General features: G+C 45.8%; 1 protein-coding gene across 3 annotated transcripts in view; it reads right to left on the bottom strand.

Moving 5' to 3' along the window:
* IQCK (IQ motif containing K) overlaps positions 1-13515 on the bottom strand; it is a 103355-nt gene that overhangs the window by 14565 nt on the left and 75275 nt on the right. Inside the window, exon 9 of one of the 3 annotated variants that reach the window (XR_006572400.1) lies at positions 10779-10891. The exons of the other annotated variants lie outside the window; for them this stretch is intronic. The gene's annotated coding sequence lies outside the window, so the exon portion shown is untranslated. The remainder of the gene's footprint in view (positions 1-10778; positions 10892-13515) is intronic. 3 annotated transcript variants of the gene reach the window in all.

Below are 13515 nucleotides of genomic sequence, written 5' to 3'. Positions count from 1 at the left end.
CATGTGAACATGAACTGCTTACATGCATACTAATTATGTGCAGGATCCTGCTCCCACTGAAGGCAATGGGAGGCTTGCCATTGCCTTCAGTGGGAGCAGGTTGAGCCCCCTTATCTGTTTTCTAGCTTTTTTACAAATTGTTTTAAAAACAAATTATACTTCAGTTGTACAGGTCTATTTGATCCACCTGCTTCACAGTGTAATGATGCTGGAATGCATTCACAGTAGGGTGACCAGATGTCCCATTTTTAAAGGGACAATCCAGTATTTAAGCTCTCCTGCAGGTGTCCCAACTTTTTCTTTAAAAAGGGCAAATTGTCCCATATTTTCTATCTTATCCCCATCAGTATTGGTGCTGGGTTCTGCTGCTGGCCAGATCCCTGCTCCCCCAGTGAGTGTGGGGGGAGGTGCAGTGGCTGACGACGGGGGTGGGTCTGCAAGGCCGGTGGCAGGGCAAAGATGCAGCATGTGGGGCTGGCTGCTCCCCTTGCTGGTCCATCAGTGCAGCCCCTGCTGAGTGCCTGCTTTCAGCCGGCAGGGCCCCCCCATCCCATTTCTGGCCGGCACTGGCTGTGCACTGCAAGCTGCAGTGGCTGGTGTGTGAGAGCAGGTGCCAGGAAGCGGCTGGCCATGTGTCGCATCTGTTGTCTACCCATCAGCCCTTTACGTGCTTCCCCTCTCACTGTCCTCTCCCAGCCCCACTGTGCTTCCATATCCCCCCCGGCAGGGCATGTCCCACTGCCAGCGCTGTGTGGAGAAACAGCCCCTGGTCGGAGCACTCAGCTCGCCAGCAGGCTCCTTCCTTCCCTCACTGCCTCTGGCCGGGCTGGCACCCTGGGAAAGCCCAGGACGCCCCAGCTCAGCATGCTGGCCAGGAGATGCTCAGACCTGCGTGTGCCAAAGCCCCACACTGGCAGGGGAGGAGGAAGCAATTTCCAGCCTGTGCGTGCAGGCTCCACAGCAGCCCCCAGGGCAGGGGCTTAGCACCATCACCCCCCCAGGGAGCGCAGGGCTGCTCTGTCCCCTAGGCACCCTCCCCTGCTGAGCCACCTCTCTGGCCAGGCTGCTATTGAAGCCCCTGTAGTCAGGTTCCCTGGGCCCTGGTGAACAACAAATCCTTAGGGCTTATCCCCTTCCTGCCTGCACCGTAGCAGGCGAGGGGATGGGACAGGAGGCAGCTGAGTGATGTCAGCGGCCAGGAGCAGCCTTTCGACACTGCAGGCAGGCAGGAACAAGCTGCTTCCGGGGGTGGGGGCTGGAAATGAGCTCTGCAAAAGCAGCCTGATCATTCCTTCCCCTGTGGCTCCCATCCCACCCAGTGCTGAAAGGCTGCTACTGGCCACATTCTGGTGTGAACCCTGGTAGAAAATTGGGGTGGGGGAGGGGGGAAGAGATGTGTCACTATGTGCCCCCTCCCCCACGTGTTGCTTGGGCAGATGAGGTGGCACCAGGTTCTAGGAGAGGCGGGTCTGTCCCAGGGGCCCAGCCAGGCATGGAGGGTGGAAAGCACTGGGCAGGGAGGGTGAGGTTGGTTAGTCACCCCCCTACCCCCATGTGAGAGGTGTACAGGACTGTGTGTGTGTGTGTGTGTCACCCCTCCCTCTATGAACCCTAAAGCCTTAAAGATAAGGTAAAAAAAAAAATCCAACTACCAGTATCTCTTTTTAACAGGGGCTCAGTCAACTTGATGTTAATTTGAACGTTCGTACTGCATAGTTCTCATTGATTGCCACTGAACTCACTTGAAAACGAGTAATTTTACCAGGTATCCTGTATTCAGCACAGGGAAATATGGTCACCCTAGTTCACAGACATTCTATTGTGTTGGACAGAGTCGATTGCTCACTAGAGAGGTTTTTTTTGGGAATTGCAGGGGAGAGAGTTCTGGACATATTTCCCCAGGGTAAACTGCAAGAGACTGCCAGTTCTGCAGTGGCTAGGATGGCTGTGCACAGCTGTCACTCATTATGTCTGGAAAAACAAAAGGAATGAGAAAATGGAGTTGCCCAGCTCTGGTTCAAACAGGCAATAAAAAAAATTAAATATATATTGCAAAAGTCTGAGGTACCACCCACAAACCTGAACCTCATAGAACGGGCAGATTCTGCTCCAACTAAAGGCAATAACACAACTCCAAAAGGCTTCAGTGCCACAGGAGCTGTGAAATGTACAGCAGCTAGTTTAAGAAATGTAGTTACACCAACACTAGTGAAATCTTACTTCTGAGACAGGGATCCTTTTTTGTGTTCTGTGTTTGTACATAATGGTTTCCTAGTCCCTGACTGAGGCTACCATAATACAAATAATAAATAAATAAATAATAAAAGGAAACCTAAGATTCTTATTCTTAAGTAAGTTTCTAGCCACCATGGTTGAAAAGGAGAGCTTGAAAATGTGACGTAGTCTAAAGGCTCAGACTCCAGAGGACAAATAAAATCTTAAATCTTAAAAATAAAATTTCATAATTAAGACCAGGGGTCGGCAACCTCTGGCACGCAGCTCACCAGGGTAAGCACCCTGGCAGGCCAGGCTAGGCCAGTTTGTTTACCTGCCACATTGGTAGGTTTGGCCAATCACGGCTCCCACTGGCCGCGGTTTGCCGCCCCAGGCCAATGGGGGCGGCAGGAAGCAGCACAGGAAAGGGATGTGCTGGCCGCCCTTTCTGCAGCCCCCATTGGCCTGGGACAGCCAGTGGGAGCTGTGATCGGCCGAACCTGCCGACGCGGCAGGTAAACAAACTGGCCCAGCCCGCCAGGGTGCTTACCCTGGGGAGCCGCGTGCTGGAGGTTGCCAACCCCTGATTAAGACAATCTCAATTTTTTACGCTTGACTCGTGATTTTTGAGTGTTTGGGGTTGGTAGCACTGGTATAATACCGCAATATGAAACCCTGAAAAAATGGGAGTAAATATCTTCAATATTTCAAAATCACATTTGTTACAGTTTTAAATTGTTATGACATTTGAGTTGTCAGTACTGGATTTCTATCTTGTTCCTGATTAATAAAGGCCCGTATTTTAAAAAATATATATCAGAACCTCTTTAATCCCCACAGTACTAAGGCATTGTCTAATTCATGCAATCCTGCTCCACCAGTAATGGAAGTCAATTAGGAATTCCACAACTGACTTGGATGGGAGCAGAAGCAGGCTTCGAATGAGCAGGTTTAGCAGTACTTGGTACTGAGCTACGTAAAAACCATGGTTATGTATCAGTATGGCTACTGTTATGTTCTTATAACTGTGGGTCATTGTATGTACTGTACCACCTATGTGTGTGCTGCAATACTTACACACAGATGGCAAGGGAAGGACTGACTTTGAATTTGTTAGGTGCCCACTGAAACGTGTAAAGCCAAAGGTGGAAATTCAAAGCACACAATGGAGTTTTGTAGCTGCAAAACTCCAGGATTACTATTAACATTTGTGCCCTATTTAGTTATGCATTAAGTACATACATCTTTACCACCTATCTGAGACAAAGGAGGTCATTTTTCATGGGCAATCCTAGCACACAAATTCTGAGTCAAGACTGAAATGTTCCGATTGAAGATTTGATTGTTTCAGCAGAACCATGAACAAGGTTTGACCTACTTCATACACTACTTCACAGTCAGGGGCGGCGCCAGGCACCAGCACAGCAAGCCCGCGGGGGGCGGCCTGCCAGTCGCTGTGAGGGCGGCAGTCAGGCAGCCTTCGGCGGCGTTTCTGCAGGAGGTCCACCGGTCCTGCGGTTTCGGTGGTGGGCACACCTAAGGCACGGGACCAGTGGACCTCCCGCAGAACGCCGCCGAATCCGCGTGACCGGGGTGGACCTCCTGCAGAAACGCCGCCGAAGGCTCCCTGACTGCCATGCTTGGGGCAGCAAAAACCATAGAGCTGCCCCTGTTCACGGTATAACTGGTGTTTGACAATATCCTAGGAATACAAAAGGTTTGTAAATCATAGGGAATCGGAGAATTACAGTTAGCAACTGAAACATTTGAAAGCGATCATGAAAAATGCCACAGATTTGACAGACTGTGGTACAATAAGACTATAAGAAAATTAAGCCCTATTAAAGAAAAGCTATTTGGTCTATCTTATTAGCAGGGGCTTAGTATAAAATATATATAGAATGGAATATTATCCTAGCATCCCAGTGAAATGCCAAAGCAGCCTGAACATGAAATTGGAGCTGCTAGCAGTCATGCTGGAACAAGACTTGGTTTTTAAAGAGACAGTGACTTTTTTAAATGTTTATTTTTTAGCTCCTTGCTCTTAGAAGTCTCCAGCTAGGCTACTACTGGTAAAACCTTTTGCTTCAAGAGATCCTCAACCATCAGTGATAGGAAACGGATACTGTGAAGGAAACATTCTATAAGCTAGAAGTTAGGCCCACAGATATGCCACTTATTTATGAAGCCAAAGCAGCACCTCCTGACATTGAAACAGCAATGATTCAACACAACATATATGTAAAAGGAGTAGTAGGATGATGAATCTTTGTGCCGACTCTTCTCTGAGCCAGTAAAAGAGTTTGTAAAGTGCTTATACTTGGCTTAAAAAGACAGTTTAGTCTTATATCTATGCGTACACAGCTCTCCCGTCTGCATAAAACCACCTCCACAAACGGAAAAAGTTATGTCAGCTGGAGATTTTCTCATGCCAACATAGCACTGTGCAGATAAGGGCTTGTGTTGCTGAGGGGGGTGGTTTTTTCCACACACCCGAGTGACATAAATTATGCCAACACAGACTGTAGTGTAGGGACATAGAAACTGGTTTAGGCTAATACAGGGCCTGACCAACAATGCTAGGTGCTGAGTACCCTCAATGGCCTGTGACAGCAATGGGAATGGAGGGCACTTGGCACCTCACAGGACTCCGCACACCATTTGCACAGACATTCTCAAGGTAGAATCATTATTTAAAAGCAGTTTGCAGCCCAGTCTGCTTTAAGGCAACTAGATTTACTCAGAATGTTTCTGGAATTCCATTCCATTCATATGCATCACGCTTGCCCTGGGCCTTCATTCCTTTAAGCAACACAAACAGTTTAAGGGAAATTGACTTCTCCACCCAGGGTCAAGCCTACAACTATTTAAGGGACCCAGATCTGATACATAGATACAAAGACAAAACACAGACACACCCTGCTATAGAAACTAGCTGACAATGGCTGAAAATTTTGAGATCTATGAATTAGCTGGCTACTGTTCTCCACCAATGTAGCCTGAAGAAACAGTAAAATATGAAGTACAGCAGATATTTTTCAGGTTTTCTTAAGAGAATTTCTCGAAACCAGTCACTTTTCCATGTGCAGCATTGAGTTTCCCTTAATCTTTTTTAATGTGTGCATTTCAGAGGTTACTTTAGGAGAGGGACCATTGATTTTACATTTGGCTTCCAACAAAAACAGCGGGAACATTCTTCCAACATTCTTGCATTTTGGACAATATCTTTACAATTCAAAGTCTACAAGCAGCAATACATCCATAAACGTGTTGGAAGAAAAGGACCAGATGAACAGCTTAAAGTGAGAGAAAATGGAACAAATCAAATCATGCATAATGATGAGACTAACAGTTCCTAATCACATCCCATTATCCTCTCACAGAGGAATTGGTGACCTGAGATCAGCACTCCCTACTGTTCAGAAAGAAATCCACAGCAAGAGAATAGATTTGTTTCTGGAAAACTAACATGCAATGGCCAAAACACAAACCTAAACAGGTAGGATGAAAATCTAGGCAAAGAGGAGACTGGATAGAGAGAAGAAAAATCCAGGACGAAGGCAGTCTGAGCACCTGAGCAATATAGATGGATTGTGTCTATAAAATGGGGAAGGAAAAACAGGAGAGAGTTTGGAAATGGAGGGGAGGTGAAAAGGGAGGGATGCAGGCCAGCAAAGGAGAGCTGGACAGAATTGGGAAGGGGTGAGGGGAAATGGGGTGTGCTACTACAATAAATGGTGCATGAGAGCTGGCCCAGGAGGGGGACTTCTGCAACTGGAGAGAATGGAAGGGAGCCAACTTGGGCAGAAAACAGGAGTGTCCCTTTACCAGGTCTGCTGATGAGGTTTCACAGAAACTGCATTTACACCTATGAGACAACCATACTGCTGAAGTTTCTACTACATAGAAAATATGCCAGCCCTTCTCCAGTCCCTATATATACTCTCAGGCACAAGATACATGAGCAGGCACAAGCATCATCCACTGCTCATTAACCATAGTGCAAAGTGTGGGCCCTAGCACCAAGTGGAATTTAGCAGCTAGCAATATGTATTCTCTGTAATGCACCATGCACATCGCTGCTACTCTATAAATAACACGGCAAAGCTCCACAGTAGTTTGTGGCCTGTCGAAGCATGAACAGCACCAAAGCTCTGCAATTGATAATCACTACGTTATCCCTTCTTCCCACCCACATTTTACATCCTGCCAAACACATTAAGAAGAGTTCTGGAAATGCACATTGGAATATTTCAACTATTTATTGAATCAAAATCTTTGATTTCGGGTTTTTTTTAATTGGTTTTCATTTTGTAAAACAGGATTCAGTGTTGTAAAACCATTTACTGCTTGTGGAGTCCAGGAAAGTATTGAAGAATTTTTGTAATTGGTAATTTGCACTTTTTTGCTTCCTTATCATTTAGGAAGGTGACCATAAAGGGTGGTGCTGGTAGTTTTATTTTATTTTCCTGCTTGGTTTTTTACTGTTCAAATATCAGGGGTGTCAAGTCTGGTTTTGTTGCAGGCTTTGGTGGAGGTATTAAATGACTATTGTGGGCCCTTACACCTGAACTGACGAGGCAGGGGTGTTCAGCCTTTTCCCCCAGTGTTTGTACACATTGGAGTGAGGTTAACAACAAAGAGCTAAAGCAAAAACCCTAAATGATCAAAAAAATCCCAAAGAGTTTAAAACAAAACAAAAACACCTCTTTCCCTTTCAACTTTTCTGCTTGTATTTTCATCATGTTGCAATTTCACTAGTGCTCTGGTCACTAGTCTTCCAGAGAAAACAAATGTAAAAAACGAGAAACGCACCCCCCCAGCACCCTTCCCCCACCTTTTTTTTTTTAATTGTATTTCAGCCTTCTCTCTGCATCACAAAAAGGCACAAGCTTTTTTTCCCTTTGCAGGTCAACATTAAGAAAACATCAAGGAACACTGCCAAGGTTGCAGAATGACACATAGCCTCAAGCAAAGATACTGGGGAAAAAATAGAATGTTTGTATGGGGCAGCTACTTCTTGCACTCAGTAGCTGCAGTGTTACTCTGAGTCTATACTACTGTACTCAGGGGAATCACATGTCAAGCTGTCATCTATCTAAACTATCACCTTTAATTTTTTCAGCCATGACTAATGTAAACTTGCAAGGGTTTTAGCTTTCCAAAGACATCTGACTCAGGGCTGTGGACCAATCCAGCAGACTCCACATCAGGAGTCTTATGACTTTTATCACATTCTCAGCTGTTACTGCCAAGATTAAACTTTCTAAACATCTCAAGCATTTTGAATTAGCTTGATGTAAACACCACATATACAGCGATCAACACTGCTTTGTTCTTGGATTATTCTTGTGTGTCAAAGAGGTTTGTAAGGCTTTTTTGGCCTAATGTAAAAGCTTGCAAATTTTGCTTATTTTTTCATTGCAAACGATTGTTTTTATTAAGCCCATTTTAAATAATTCTGAATATAGAAGCTTTTGTTTTAGGAAAAATTTAGAAATCAGATTATCTGTAAATACTGTATTTTAAAAATTAAGGGTCATCCAGGCTCTCTCTTTTGCCAATGCAGGACCGTTATCTACACATTTTAATGTATTCAGTGTGGTTTAAAGTGTTCCAAACTATATCACCCTTCCACTATTCCCCAGTGTAATGATCCAATCCTGCAACCCTGGTGTAAATGGCTCCATTTACACCGATCAATCTAGGCACGTGAATAAGCTCATATTCCTACTTGTGTGCAGCTTTGGGAGTCTGGAAGTTTTTTCAGCATACATTATTTTCTCTTTCCTAATTTCACTGATTTCTTTTACCCCTACCCACCCACATACCACACTCAGCAAACCTTCTCTATCCTTTGTATTTACACTCTTCAAACATGTGCAGACATATGTCCTCCTTACTTGTCTTAGCATCTGCAGATATATTTAATTTTGCAAATCTCTCCTCATAATTCAGTGCAGCTGCACCAGAGCCGTGTAAAGAGTGACTATTACTTCTCTGGTCTGTGACATAACGCAGATTCAAATTACGTTGCTCTTTGCTGTTGCCACATCCTGGTTCAAACATCTAATTTGCTGCCTATCACCCCAAACTAGGGCTCATTCAGGTTAGCTTCTTTCAAGCTTTCTCCCTTCTCTGGAATGTCTGTATTCCTAGTCTCCCAACACCAACACATGGTGTAGCTTGCATTTTCCCAAGTATTTCATTTTATTATTTTCAGCCCAAGTTTCTAACCTCCCTAGGTCCCTTTGTATTATTTGTCTGATCCCATTGGTGTTTGCAGTTCGTGACAATTTAATATTACCTGGGCATTTCATTGCTGTGCTGTTAACCACATCTTCCATATCATGAATGAATTAATTAAGATCACAATCACCAGTCCCTGAAGTACCATGAGAGATATTTCCTCCCAATGGTAAACTGCAGGGTATCCTGTTATCCTCTGTTTCCTGATAGTTGCCTTAAAGACATTTCTTTTAAAATATCTCAATACAGAAGAGTAACAAGGCAAAAGAAAGCAACTATTTCTGGTGATATTAATGCAGCTGCACTCTCCAAAGAGAAATACACATGAAATCAAGTTGCACATAAAGGAACATTCTGTGTCTAGAAAGCAGAAAGTTACCTGCTATGCAGGTTGCTTTGTCACACATTGAGAGCCTTCATCATATAAAGTTCTCTCACACCGCTAACATATTTGATTCATTTGTTTTAGCTGCTGGTTTCATAGCTGATTGAAAAATGTTCACAGATGAAAAATTATTTCTTTTAATATTTTCCCCAAAGAAAAATGCTTTTTGGTGATATTTTACAAACCAAGAAGAGGAGAAGGAAAGAGAGCAAGTGGAAAAACAAGAAAGACATTTAAGATACAAACTCTTACACCTGGTACAGAGCACCAAAAGCACACCAGCACAGAGAGAGCCAGCGTAACAGACAAGAATGTCAGCGTGGTATACTGCATATGCAAGTGATTAATAAAGGCTTTAGACAGTTCCAAAAATAAAGACCAAATGTCTTTAAAATCCTCGCACTGCACAACACATACTTGTTCATTTCCAATACTGTCACAGCTATGCTGCTCCTTCTCAGTACATTGCTCAGGTTTTATGAGGCTCAGGATCAGCTTGTTCCTAGCCCTGACATAGGCATGGGCGGCAGGTTATATATTTGTGTGGGGCCCGGGCCCCAGCAATATTCAGGGCTGGGCGCCCTGCTCCAGCAATAGTTGGAGCTGGGTCTCTTCCCGCCCCCCCCCCCCCCGGTCCTGCCTGGATCGGCCCCGGCCACCGCAGGTCTCCCCCCGCCGCCGCGACCCTGCCTGGAGCAGGTCCCAGCCCCCGCCTGCCACCCCCCCTCCGCGTGTTCCCCCCCCTCCGCCGCGTTGTGTTGCGTCCCTGCCTGACAGAACGCAGCGCGCCTCTCCCCTGCCTGCTGCCCGGAGGGCTCCCAGCAGATTTGCCGTCTGCTGCCGCAGGGTCCTAGTGCCTGCCCTCCGCCAGTACTGGCAAGGCAGGCTGCCCTTACCCTGAGCCTCTCCAACCCCAAACCCTCAGCCCCAGCCAGAGCCCTGATTCCCCCCGCACCCTAATCCTCAGCCCCAGCCCTGAGCACCCCCACATCATGAACCCCTCATCCCCCTGCACCCTAATCCTCAGCCCCAGCCAGAGCCCTCATCCCCCTGCACCCTAATCCTCAGCCCCAGCCAGAGCCCTCATCCCCCTGCACCCTAATCCTCTGCCCCAGCCCTGAGCGCCCCCACATCATGAACCCCTCATCCCCTCGCACCCTAATCCTCTGCCCCAGCCCTGAGCGCCCCCACATCATGAACCCCTCATCCACAGCCCTCACCCCACACTCCAAACCTCTGCCCTAGCCCTGAGCCCCCTCCTGCATCATGAACCCCTCATCCACAGCCCTCACCCACAGCCCAACCCTCTTCCCTAGCCCTGAGCCCCCTCCTGCATCATGTACCCCTCATCCTCAGCCCCACAGTCCTCACCCTGCACTCCCTCCTATCCCCAAACTCCCTCCCCCTTCCCACACACCCCTTCCCAACCCCAAACTCCATCCCAAAGCCTGCACCCTTCACCTTCTCCTGCACACCCACCCCCTGCCCCAGCCCAGAGCCTGCACCCAGCACCCTTCCTGCACCCTAATCCCCAGCCCAGGATCTGCACCCCAGACCTCCCCCGCCGAGCCCCCTCCCAGAGCCTTAGGCAGGGGGGGGCGGAGTTGGGGGGGGCGGAGTTGGGGGTGGGTTCTGGGCCCCACCAAAATTTTTACAAACTTGCCACCCATGGATAGGTGCACAAGACGGGAACAGATAAGGAACCTTAATCTCTTGGACCTTCTTGCAGAGGTGCCAGCCCCAGCTGCAGTCCCTGCGCTCCCAACCTGCACCAGCCAGAGGAACTCAAACTGGTACAGAGCTGCTCTGTACCACCACAATGAAGATCTGGGCTTTAAAAATACAATCTGGTCTTCAACCAAATCTCAGGACTATGAAAGAACATTATCCCTTGGGAATAAAAAACATGACAGGAGCTAAGAGCACTTACCAGGTAGAAAACAGGAAGATGCAGCAAACCATAGCCAGTTGTAAAATGGCTACCTTATGGCTACAGCTGTTTGGCTCTGGCAAAATGGAAAGGGCTAGCCCCAGGAAGGCATGCTGGGAAAAAAGGAAATCACAAAGGATGGTGCTGTCTCTATCACATCCCGCCAGTTTTAATCACAGATAACATGAAGGGAGCTATAGAGTTAGTACACCTGTTTAACTAGGCTCCAATTAAAAGAATTTCAGCTATCTGAGTAATGAAGTCAGTGGGGGACAATGTTTTCAAATGAAGCAGAAGCCCAGCTGCTGCTGTCCCATCCTCTCAGGAGACTTTTATGTTTTGCTAAATAGAAAGTAACCAAAATCTCCCCAAAACACGTCTCCAGACTTCAGGGGTGTTGCAGCTAAACAAAAGTTGGTTGGTAAAGGGCTTTTTCCTTTGAAAATTTTCACTTTTTTTTTTTTCATTTTATATTGAATCATTTATTTGAAATTTTTGGGGTTGTCATTCCAAAATTTACAAAACTGAAATATTTTTGGATATCCGAAACCAAGTTTGGGGGGGGTGAAAAACCAAAATTTTTCACAAAAACAGATATGAAAAAATGTTGATTAGTTCGAATCTAAATTTAAATCCTACCCTTGATTCACCCTCAAGACTCAAACCCATATCCTAGTCTACTCCTAATCCAGACCTGAATGCAACTCTGTGGCTCCCTCTAATTTATTATTATTTATATTACTGTAGCACCTAGAGACCAGGGTGCTATTGGGCTAGGTGTTGTACAAAATAAAAGTATTTACAGTAATTTTCACTAACAAGGTGACATTTTGTTCTCCACGAGGAGCTATCAGGTTGACTTCTTGACCACTAGAGAAGTTCTCTATACCCAGCATTTTAGAAGGAAAATGGTGTCTTAGAAGTAAAGACCAACTGAAGTTTATTCAAGTCCCTACCTTGGATTGTGAGAGCACTGTAGCATGACAGTATAGCATACATCCCTCAGGATAATCCTCAGTACAGTGAAACACCACTATTTTCTACATCCGATGAAGTGGGCTGTAGCTCACGAAAGTATATGCTCAAATACATTTGTTAGTCTCTAAGATGCCACAAGTACTCCTGTTCTTTTTACGGATACAGACTAACACGGCTGCTACTCTGAAACCGGTCACTATTTTCTACAGTCACTTTCATGCAATGCTTTCATTCTAATTGCATCCCAAAACACTTTGCGGAATTAAATAACAGAAACAGAGAGCAAGTCAAAATAAAACCGAGGGAGAGAGAAATTAAAACGGTACAGACAAGGAAGAAAAGAGATGTTTTCTAATGAGAGTTGAAATAGATGGAGAGTCAGTGGAGAAATATGAGATGATTGTTCCAGATGGCAGGAACTGCAGAGAAACTTTTGGACTCAAAACAAAGAGATTGTATGAAAGGTCAGCAAGGAAGCTGGCACTAGATCAGTAGCAGTAACAGGGAGCAAAGCAGGCAGAAACAAGGAGCAAAATTCAGAGGTGATGTGTAAAGTAAGTGATTAGACTCACTTGCATCCATTTACCAATCTGTGAGTAAAAGTGTGAGAGTACGGTATATGGACACATATGTTAAAGTAGGCGTACTTTGGGTACGTCCATACTACCCGCTGGATCGGCGGGTAGCGATCGATCTATCGGGGATCCATTTGTCTAGACATGATAAATTGATCCCCAAACGCGCTCCTGTCGACTCCAGAACTCCACCAGGGCGAGAAGTGGAAGCGGAGTTGATGGGGGAGCCGTGGCCGTTGATCCCGCGCCGTGAGGACAGGAGGTAAATTGAAATAAGATACGTCGACTTCAGCTACTCTATTCCCGTAGCTGAATTTGCGTATCTTACATCAACCCCCACCCCCCACCTCCAGTGTAGACCAGCCCTTTAACATTTGCATCCTTATGCCCTCCTGGTATCTGCTACATTCCTCTCTTTTGACTCCTCAGCATGTGTGTTATATCCACGTTGACTCCTTTAGACTTAGTAGGCCAATTTCAGAGGTCATTTGTAAGGGGATGTAAGTTACCATTGGGAGGAGTAAATGGGTGTAACTAAAAAAGTAAGTCTGGGGGAGTCAAGGAATTCTATCCTGGTAAAACCATACATGTGTGGTAGGGGAAAGAAGAGATGGCAGGGCTGGATTAACACATAAGCACTCTATGAAGAACCATGGGGTGGGGAATTAAGGAGCCAGATTGCACCTAGCCCTGGAATCAAGTGATTACATCAGAATCTAAGCTTTAATTAAAAAAAACAAACAAAAAAAACCCTTGAGTTTCTAGCCCTTGCAGTTGTGAAGAAAAGCTTGAAAACATGAACTGAGTATAATTGACGCAGTGACAACTTCCTGAGTCTGCAGACAGCCTGAAACAATAGCTCAGGAAGTCACTGTCTCTGGGATGGAACATACCACGTGCAGTCCAAGTGTGGGTAGACAATATTGGGATGGAGCCCAAGAAGGGGGAGGGGACAGACTGCCTTAATCCAAGGCTGGGAATTGGTAAATTATGTCAATTTAGTTTCCTCTAGATTTATCCCAAAGCCATAAGATTGAATGGGCTTGCTCCAGCCTGAGTTTTTACAATAAAGAAGAATAATTTGGAGGTGGAATTTGCAGTACACAAGGAGCCAGGGACAAACCTGAAATCCTTTCTCAGGGATTGATTCTGCTCCCGCTGTAGCCAATGATAAAGCTACCATA

This window comes from Mauremys mutica, chromosome 11, assembly GCF_020497125.1.
Source record: "Mauremys mutica isolate MM-2020 ecotype Southern chromosome 11, ASM2049712v1, whole genome shotgun sequence".
In the NCBI taxonomy this organism is placed as follows: Eukaryota; Metazoa; Chordata; order Testudines; family Geoemydidae; genus Mauremys; species Mauremys mutica.
Note: the sequence above shows the minus strand (reverse complement) of the source record. Positions and strands in the feature narration are given on the sequence as shown.